Raw genomic sequence first — 11,042 nt, 5'->3', positions numbered from 1 at the left:
AAAATTACATTTCTCGGCCATATCGCATAGATCTCACTGTGAAAAGGCTTAAATGACTTTTTTAATTAAGTTTGATGATTGCGTTCAAACAAAATGTCCTAGAACAAAATTTTCAAATGTAACTACTAGATTGTGATAGAATACACTATTGGGTGAAGTTTGGTTGACTTCTGCGCAGCGGTTTGGGAGTTAACATCAAAATTACATTTCTCGGCCATATCGCATAGATCTCACTGTGAAAAGGCTTTAATGGCTTTTTTGACCTAAGTTTGAGGATTGCGCTCAAACAAAATGTCCTAGAACCAAATTTCCAAATGTAACTACTAGATTGTGATACAATACACTATTGGGTGAAGTTTGGTTGACTTCTGCGCAGCGGTTTGGGAATTAACATCAAAATTACATTTCTCGGCCATATCGCATAGATCTCACTGTGAAAAGGCTTAAATGACTTTTTTAATTAAGTTTGATGATTGCGTTCAAACAAAATTTCCTAGAACAAAATTTTCAAATGTAACTACTAGATTGTGATTCAATACACTATTGGGTGAAGTTTGGTTGACTTCTGCGCAGCGGTTTGGGAGTTATCATCAAAATTACATTTCTCGGCCATATCGCATAGATCTCACTGTGAAAAGGCTTAAATGGCTTTTTTGACCTAAGTTTGAGGATTGCGCTCAAACCAAATGTCCTAGAACGAAATTTTCAAATGTAACTACTAGAATGTGATACAATACACTATTGGGTGAAGTTTGGTTGACTTCTGCGCAGCGGTTTGGGAGTTAACATCAAAATTACATTTCTCGGCCATATCGCATAGATCTCACTGTGAAAAGGCTTAAATGGCTTTTTTGACCTAAGTTTGAGGATTGCGCTCAAATCAAATGTCCTAGAACCAAATTTCCATTTGTAACTACTAGATTGTGATAAAATACACTAATGGGTGAAGTTTGGTTGACTTCTGCGCAGCGGTTTGGGAGTTAACATCAAAATTACATTTCTCGGCCATATCGCATAGATCTCACTGTGAAAAGGCTTAAATGACTTTTTTAATTAAGTTTGATGATTGCGCTCAAACAAAATTTCCTAGAACAAAATTTTCAAATGTAACTACTAGATTGTGATACAATACACTATTGGGTGAAGTTTGGTTGACTTCTGCGCAGCGGTTTGGGAGTGAACATCAAAATTACATTTCTCGGCCATATCGCATAGATCTCACTGTGAAAAGGCTTAAATGGCTTTTTTGACCTAAGTTTGAGGATTGCGCTCAAATCAAATGTCCTAGAACCAAATTTCCACATGTAACTACTAGATTGTGATAAAATACACTAATGGGTGAAGTTTGGTTGACTTCTGCGCAGCGGTTTGGGAGTTAACATCAAAATTACATTTCTCGGCCATATCGCATAGATCTCACTGTGAAAAGGCTTAAATGACTTTTTTAATTAAGTTTGATGATTGCGCTCAAACAAAATTTCCTAGAACAAAATTTTCAAATGTAACTACTAGATTGTGATACAATACACTATTGGGTGAAGTTTGGTTGACTTCTGCGCAGCGGTTTGGGAGTTAACATCAAAATTACATTTCTCGGCCATATCGCATAGATCTCACTGTGAAAAGGCTTAAATGGCTTTTTTGACCTAAGTTTGAGGATTGCGCTCAAACAAAATGTCCTAGAACAAAATTTTCAAATGTAACTACTAGATTGTGATACAATACACTATTGGGTGAAGTTTGGTTGACTTCTGCGCAGCGGTTTGGGAGTAAACATCAAAATTACATTTCTCGGCCATATCGCATAGATCTCACTGTGAAAAGGCTTAAATGACTTTTTTAATTAAGTTTGATGATTGCGTTCAAACAAAATGTCCTAGAATAAAATTTTCAAATGTAACTACTAGATTGTGATACAATACACTATTGGGTGAAGTTTGGTTGACTTCTGCGCAGCGGTTTGGGAGTTAACATCAAAATTACATTTCTCGGCCATATCGCATAGATCTCACTGTGAAAAGGCTTAAATGGCTTTTTTGACCTAAGTTTGAGGATTGCGCTCAAACCAAATGTCCTAGAACGAAATTTTCAAATGTAACTACTAGAATGTGATACAATACACTATTGGGTGAAGTTTGGTTGACTTCTGCGCAGCGGTTTGGGAGTTAACATCAAAATTACATTTCTCGGCCATATCGCATAGATCTCACTGTGAAAAGGCTTAAATGGCTTTTTTGACCTAAGTTTGAGGATTGCGCTCAAATCAAATGTCCTAGAACCAAATTTCCACATGTAACTACTAGATTGTGATAAAATACACTAATGGGTGAAGTTTGGTTGACTTCTGCGCAGCGGTTTGGGAGTTAACATCAACATTACATTTCTCGGCCATATCGCATAGATCTCACTGTGAAAAGGCTTAAATGACTTTTTTAATTAAGTTTGATGATTGCGCTCAAACAAAATTTCCTAGAACAAAATTTTCAAATGTAACTACTAGATTGTGATACAATACACTATTGGGTGAAGTTTGGTTGACTTCTGCGCAGCGGTTTGGGAGTTAACATCAAAATTACATTTCTCGGCCATATCGCATAGATCTCACTGTGAAAAGGCTTAAATGGCTTTTTTGACCTAAGTTTGAGGATTGCGCTCAAATCAAATGTCCTAGAACCAAATTTCCACATGTAACTACTAGATTGTGATAAAATACACTAATGGGTGAAGTTTGGTTGACTTCTGCGCAGCGGTTTGGGAGTTAACATCAAAATTACATTTCTCGGCCATATCGCATAGATCTCACTGTGAAAAGGCTTAAATGACTTTTTTAATTAAGTTTGATGATTGCGCTCAAACAAAATTTCCTAGAACAAAATTTTCAAATGTAACTACTAGATTGTGATACAATACACTATTGGGTGAAGTTTGGTTGACTTCTGCGCAGCGGTTTGGGAGTTAACATCAAAATTACATTTCTCGGCCATATCGCATAGATCTCACTGTGAAAAGGCTTAAATGGCTTTTTTGATCTAAGTTTGAGGATTGCGCTCAAATCAAATGTCCTATAACCAAATTTCCACATGTAACTACTAGATTGTGATACAATACACTAATGGGTGAAGTTTGGTTGACTTCTGCGCAGCGGTTTGGGAGTTAACATCAAAATTACATTTCTCGGCCATATCGCATAGATCTCACTGTGAAAAGGCTTAAATGACTTTTTTAATTAAGTTTGATGATTGCGTTCAAACAAAATGTCCTAGAACAAAATTTTTAAATGTAACTACTAGATTGTGATACAATACACTATTGGGTGAAGTTTGGTTGACTTCTGCGCAGCGGTTTGGGAGTTAACATCAAAATTACATTTCTCGGCCATATCGCATAGATCTCACTGTGAAAAGGCTTAAATGGCTTTTTTGACCTAAGTTTGAGGATTGCGCTCAAATCAAATGTCCTAGAACCAAATTTCCACATGTAACTACTAGATTGTGATAAAATACACTAATGGGTGAAGTTTGGTTGACTTCTGCGCAGCGGTTTGGGAGTTAACATCAAAATTACATTTCTCGGCCATATCGCATAGATCTCACTGTGAAAAGGCTTAAATGACTTTTTTAATTAAGTTTGATGATTGCGCTCAAACAAAATTTTCTAGAACAAAATTTTCAAATGTAACTACTAGATTGTGATACAATACACTATTGGGTGAAGTTTGGTTGACTTCTGCGCAGCGGTTTGGGAGTTAACATCAAAATTACATTTCTCGGCCATATCGCATAGATCTCACTGTGAAAAGGCTTAAATGACTTTTTAAATTAAGTTTGATGATTGCGTTCAAACAAAATGTCCTAGAACAAATTTTTCAAATGTAACTACTAGATTGTGATACAATACACTATTGGGTGAAGTTTGGTTGACTTCTGCGCAGCGGTTTGGGAGTTAACATCAAAATTACATTTCTCGGCCATATCGCATAGATCTCACTGTGAAAAGGCTTAAATGGCTTTTTTGACCTAAGTTTGAGGATTGCGCTCAAACAAAATGTCCTAGAACAAAATTTTTAAATGTAACTACTAGATTGTGATACAATACACTATTGGGTGAAGTTTGGTTGACTTCTGCGCAGCGGTTTGGGAGTTAACATCAAAATTACATTTCTCGGCCATATCGCATAGATCTCACTGTGAAAAGGCTTAAATGACTTTTTTAATTAAGTTTGATGATTGCGTTCAAACAAAATGTCCTAGAACAAAATTTTCAAATGTAACTACTAGATTGTGATACAATACACTATTGGGTGAAGTTTGGTTGACTTCTGCGCAGCGGTTTGGGAGTTAACATCAAAATTACATTTCTCGGCCATATCGCATAGATCTCACTGTGAAAAGGCTTAAATGACTTTTTTAATTAAGTTTGATGATTGCGCTCAAACAAAATTTCCTAAAACAAAATTTTCAAATGTAACTACTAGATTGTGATACAATACACTATTGGGTGAAGTTTGGTTGACTTCTGCGCAGCGGTTTGGGAGTTAACATCAAAATTACATTTCTCGGCCATATCGCATAGATCTCACTGTGAAAAGGCTTAAATGGCTTTTTTGACCTAAGTTTGAGGATTGCGCTAAAATCAAATGTCCTAGAACCAAATTTCCACATGTAACTACTAGATTGTGATACAATACACTAATGGGTGAAGTTTGGTTTACTTCTGCGCAGCGGTTTGGGAGTTAACATCAAAATTACATTTCTCGGCCATATCGCATAGATCTCACTGTGAAAAGGCTTAAATGGCTTTTTTGACCTAAGTTTGAGGATTGCGCTCAAATCATATGTCCTAGAACCAAATTTCCACATGTAACTACTAGATTGTGATAAAATACACTAATGGGTGAAGTTTGGTTGACTTCTGCGCAGCGGTTTGGGAGTTAACATCAAAATTACATTTCTCGGCCATATCGCATAGATCTCACTGTGAAAAGGCTTAAATGACTTTTTTAATTAAGTTTGATGATTGCGCTCAAACAAAATTTCCTAGAACAAAATTTTCAAATGTAACTACTAGATTGTGATACAATACACTATTGGGTGAAGTTTGGTTGACTTCTGCGCAGCGGTTTGGGAGTTAACATCAAAATTACATTTCTCGGCCATATCGCATAGATCTCACTGTGAAAAGGCTTAAATGGCTTTTTTGACCTAAGTTTGAGGATTGCGCTCAAATCAAATGTCCTAGAACCAAATTTCCACATGTAACTACTAGATTGTGATAAAATACACTAATGGGTGAAGTTTGGTTGACTTCTGCGCAGCGGTTTGGGAGTTAACATCAACATTACATTTCTCGGCCATATCGCATAGATCTCACTGTGAAAAGGCTTAAATGACTTTTTTAATTAAGTTTGATGATTGCGCTCAAACAAAATTTCCTAGAACAAAATTTTCAAATGTAACTACTAGATTGTGATACAATACACTATTGGGTGAAGTTTGGTTGACTTCTGCGCAGCGGTTTGGGAGTTAACATCAAAATTACATTTCTCGGCCATATCGCATAGATCTCACTGTGAAAAGGCTTAAATGGCTTTTTTGATCTAAGTTTGAGGATTGCGCTCAAATCAAATGTCCTATAACCAAATTTCCACATGTAACTACTAGATTGTGATACAATACACTAATGGGTGAAGTTTGGTTGACTTCTGCGCAGCGGTTTGGGAGTTAACATCAAAATTACATTTCTCGGCCATATCGCATAGATCTCACTGTGAAAAGGCTTAAATGACTTTTTTAATTAAGTTTGATGATTGCGTTAAACAAAATGTCCTAGAACAAAATTTTTAAATGTAACTACTAGATTGTGATACAATACACTATTGGGTGAAGTTTGGTTGACTTCTGCGCAGCGGTTTGGGAGTTAACATCAAAATTACATTTCTCGGCCATATCGCATAGATCTCACTGTGAAAAGGCTTAAATGGCTTTTTTGACCTAAGTTTGAGGATTGCGCTCAAATCAAATGTCCTAGAACCAAATTTCCACATGTAACTACTAGATTGTGATAAAATACACTAATGGGTGAAGTTTGGTTGACTTCTGCGCAGCGGTTTGGGAGTTAACATCAAAATTACATTTCTCGGCCATATCGCATAGATCTCACTGTGAAAAGGCTTAAATGACTTTTTTAATTAAGTTTGATGATTGCGCTCAAACAAAATTTTCTAGAACAAAATTTTCAAATGTAACTACTAGATTGTGATACAATACACTATTGGGTGAAGTTTGGTTGACTTCTGCGCAGCGGTTTGGGAGTTAACATCAAAATTACATTTCTCGGCCATATCGCATAGATCTCACTGTGAAAAGGCTTAAATGACTTTTTAAATTAAGTTTGATGATTGCGTTCAAACAAAATGTCCTAGAACAAATTTTTCAAATGTAACTACTAGATTGTGATACAATACACTATTGGGTGAAGTTTGGTTGACTTCTGCGCAGCGGTTTGGGAGTTAACATCAAAATTACATTTCTCGGCCATATCGCATAGATCTCACTGTGAAAAGGCTTAAATGGCTTTTTTGACCTAAGTTTGAGGATTGCGCTCAAACAAAATGTCCTAGAACAAAATTTTTAAATGTAACTACTAGATTGTGATACAATACACTATTGGGTGAAGTTTGGTTGACTTCTGCGCAGCGGTTTGGGAGTTAACATCAAAATTACATTTCTCGGCCATATCGCATAGATCTCACTGTGAAAAGGCTTAAATGACTTTTTTAATTAAGTTTGATGATTGCGTTCAAACAAAATGTCCTAGAACAAAATTTTCAAATGTAACTACTAGATTGTGATACAATACACTATTGGGTGAAGTTTGGTTGACTTCTGCGCAGCGGTTTGGGAGTTAACATCAAAATTACATTTCTCGGCCATATCGCATAGATCTCACTGTGAAAAGGCTTAAATGACTTTTTTAATTAAGTTTGATGATTGCGCTCAAACAAAATTTCCTAAAACAAAATTTTCAAATGTAACTACTAGATTGTGATACAATACACTATTGGGTGAAGTTTGGTTGACTTCTGCGCAGCGGTTTGGGAGTTAACATCAAAATTACATTTCTCGGCCATATCGCATAGATCTCACTGTGAAAAGGCTTAAATGGCTTTTTTGACCTAAGTTTGAGGATTGCGCTAAAATCAAATGTCCTAGAACCAAATTTCCACATGTAACTACTAGATTGTGATACAATACACTAATGGGTGAAGTTTGGTTTACTTCTGCGCAGCGGTTTGGGAGTTAACATCAAAATTACATTTCTCGGCCATATCGCATAGATCTCACTGTGAAAAGGCTTAAATGGCTTTTTTGACCTAAGTTTGAGGATTGCGCTCAAATCATATGTCCTAGAACCAAATTTCCACATGTAACTACTAGATTGTGATAAAATACACTAATGGGTGAAGTTTGGTTGACTTCTGCGCAGCGGTTTGGGAGTTAACATCAAAATTACATTTCTCGGCCATATCGCATAGATCTCACTGTGAAAAGGCTTAAATGACTTTTTTAATTAAGTTTGATGATTGCGCTCAAACAAAATTTCCTAGAACAAAATTTTCAAATGTAACTACTAGATTGTGATACAATACACTATTGGGTGAAGTTTGGTTGACTTCTGCGCAGCGGTTTGGGAGTTAACATCAAAATTACATTTCTCGGCCATATCGCATAGATCTCACTGTGAAAAGGCTTAAATGGCTTTTTTGACCTAAGTTTGAGGATTGCGCTCAAATCAAATGTCCTAGAACCAAATTTCCACATGTAACTACTAGATTGTGATAAAATACACTAATGGGTGAAGTTTGGTTGACTTCTGCGCAGCGGTTTGGGAGTTAACATCAACATTACATTTCTCGGCCATATCGCATAGATCTCACTGTGAAAAGGCTTAAATGACTTTTTTAATTAAGTTTGATGATTGCGCTCAAACAAAATTTCCTAGAACAAAATTTTCAAATGTAACTACTAGATTGTGATACAATACACTATTGGGTGAAGTTTGGTTGACTTCTGCGCAGCGGTTTGGGAGTTAACATCAAAATTACATTTCTCGGCCATATCGCATAGATCTCACTGTGAAAAGGCTTAAATGGCTTTTTTGATCTAAGTTTGAGGATTGCGCTCAAATCAAATGTCCTATAACCAAATTTCCACATGTAACTACTAGATTGTGATACAATACACTAATGGGTGAAGTTTGGTTGACTTCTGCGCAGCGGTTTGGGAGTTAACATCAAAATTACATTTCTCGGCCATATCGCATAGATCTCACTGTGAAAAGGCTTAAATGACTTTTTTAATTAAGTTTGATGATTGCGTTAAACAAAATGTCCTAGAACAAAATTTTTAAATGTAACTACTAGATTGTGATACAATACACTATTGGGTGAAGTTTGGTTGACTTCTGCGCAGCGGTTTGGGAGTTAACATCAAAATTACATTTCTCGGCCATATCGCATAGATCTCACTGTGAAAAGGCTTAAATGGCTTTTTTGACCTAAGTTTGAGGATTGCGCTCAAATCAAATGTCCTAGAACCAAATTTCCATTTGTAACTACTAGATTGTGATAAAATACACTAATGGGTGAAGTTTGGTTGACTTCTGCGCAGCGGTTTGGGAGTTAACATCAAAATTACATTTCTCGGCCATATCGCATAGATCTCACTGTGAAAAGGCTTAAATGACTTTTTTAATTAAGTTTGATGATTGCGCTCAAACAAAATTTCCTAGAACAAAATTTTCAAATGTAACTACTAGATTGTGATACAATACACTATTGGGTGAAGTTTGGTTGACTTCTGCGCAGCGGTTTGGGAGTTAACATCAAAATTACATTTCTCGGCCATATCGCATAGATCTCACTGTGAAAAGGCTTAAATGGCTTTTTTGACTTAAGTTTGAGGATTGCGCTCAAATCAAATGTCCTATAACCAAATTTCCACATGTAACTACTAGATTGTGATACAATACACTAATGGGTGAAGTTTGGTTGACTTCTGCGCAGCGGTTTGGGAGTTAACATCAAAATTACATTTCTCGGCCATATCGCATAGATCTCACTGTGAAAAGGCTTAAATGACTTTTTTAATTAAGTTTGATGATTGCGTTCAAACAAAATGTCCTAGAACAAAATTTTTAAATGTAACTACTAGATTGTGATACAATACACTATTGGGTGAAGTTTGGTTGACTTCTGCGCAGCGGTTTGGGAGTTAACATCAAAATTACATTTCTCGGCCATATCGCATAGATCTCACTGTGAAAAGGCTTAAATGGCTTTTTTGACCTAAGTTTGAGGATTGCGCTCAAATCAAATGTCCTAGAACCAAATTTCCACATGTAACTACTAGATTGTGATAAAATACACTAATGGGTGAAGTTTGGTTGACTTCTGCGCAGCGGTTTGGGAGTTAACATCAAAATTACATTTCTCGGCCATATCGCATAGATCTCACTGTGAAAAGGCTTAAATGGCTTTTTTGACCTAAGTTTGAGGATTGCGCTCAAACAAAATGTCCTAGAACAAAATTTTTAAATGTAACTACTAGATTGTGATACAATACACTATTGGGTGAAGTTTGGTTGACTTCTGCGCAGCGGTTTGGGAGTTAACATCAAAATTACATTTCTCGGCCATATCGCATAGATCTCACTGTGAAAAGGCTTAAATGACTTTTTTAATTAAGTTTGATGATTGCGTTCAAACAAAATGTCCTAGAACAAAATTTTCAAATGTAACTACTAGATTGTGATACAATACACTATTGGGTGAAGTTTGGTTGACTTCTGCGCAGCGGTTTGGGAGTTAACATCAAAATTACATTTCTCGGCCATATCGCATAGATCTCACTGTGAAAAGGCTTAAATGACTTTTTTAATTAAGTTTGATGATTGCGCTCAAACAAAATTTCCTAAAACAAAATTTTCAAATGTAACTACTAGATTGTGATACAATACACTATTGGGTGAAGTTTGGTTGACTTCTGCGCAGCGGTTTGGGAGTTAACATCAAAATTACATTTCTCGGCCATATCGCATAGATCTCACTGTGAAAAGGCTTAAATGGCTTTTTTGACCTAAGTTTGAGGATTGCGCTAAAATCAAATGTCCTAGAACCAAATTTCCACATGTAACTACTAGATTGTGATACAATACACTAATGGGTGAAGTTTGGTTTACTTCTGCGCAGCGGTTTGGGAGTTAACATCAAAATTACATTTCTCGGCCATATCGCATAGATCTCACTGTGAAAAGGCTTAAATGGCTTTTTTGACCTAAGTTTGAGGATTGCGCTCAAATCATATGTCCTAGAACCAAATTTCCACATGTAACTACTAGATTGTGATAAAATACACTAATGGGTGAAGTTTGGTTGACTTCTGCGCAGCGGTTTGGGAGTTAACATCAAAATTACATTTCTCGGCCATATCGCATAGATCTCACTGTGAAAAGGCTTAAATGACTTTTTTAATTAAGTTTGATGATTGCGCTCAAACAAAATTTCCTAGAACAAAATTTTCAAATGTAACTACTAGATTGTGATACAATACACTATTGGGTGAAGTTTGGTTGACTTCTGCGCAGCGGTTTGGGAGTTAACATCAAAATTACATTTCTCGGCCATATCGCATAGATCTCACTGTGAAAAGGCTTAAATGGCTTTTTTGACCTAAGTTTGAGGATTGCGCTCAAATCAAATGTCCTATAACCAAATTTCCACATGTAACTACTAGACTGTGATACAATACACTAATGGGTGAAGTTTGGTTGACTTCTGCGCAGCGGTTTGGGAGTTAACATCAAAATTACATTTCTCGGCCATATCGCATAGATCTCACTGTGAAAAGGCTTAAATGACTTTTTTAATTAAGTTTGATGATTGCGTTCAAACAAAATGTCCTAGAACAAAATTTTTAAATGTAACTACTAGATTGTGATACAATACACTATTGGGTGAAGTTTGGTTGACTTCTGCGCAGCGG

The sequence above is a fragment of the Corythoichthys intestinalis genome, chromosome 7 (assembly GCF_030265065.1).
Source record: "Corythoichthys intestinalis isolate RoL2023-P3 chromosome 7, ASM3026506v1, whole genome shotgun sequence".
Lineage (NCBI taxonomy): Eukaryota > Metazoa > Chordata > Actinopteri > Syngnathiformes > Syngnathidae > Corythoichthys > Corythoichthys intestinalis.
The sequence above is the reverse complement of the archived record's forward strand: the minus strand, read 5'-3'. Positions refer to the sequence as shown.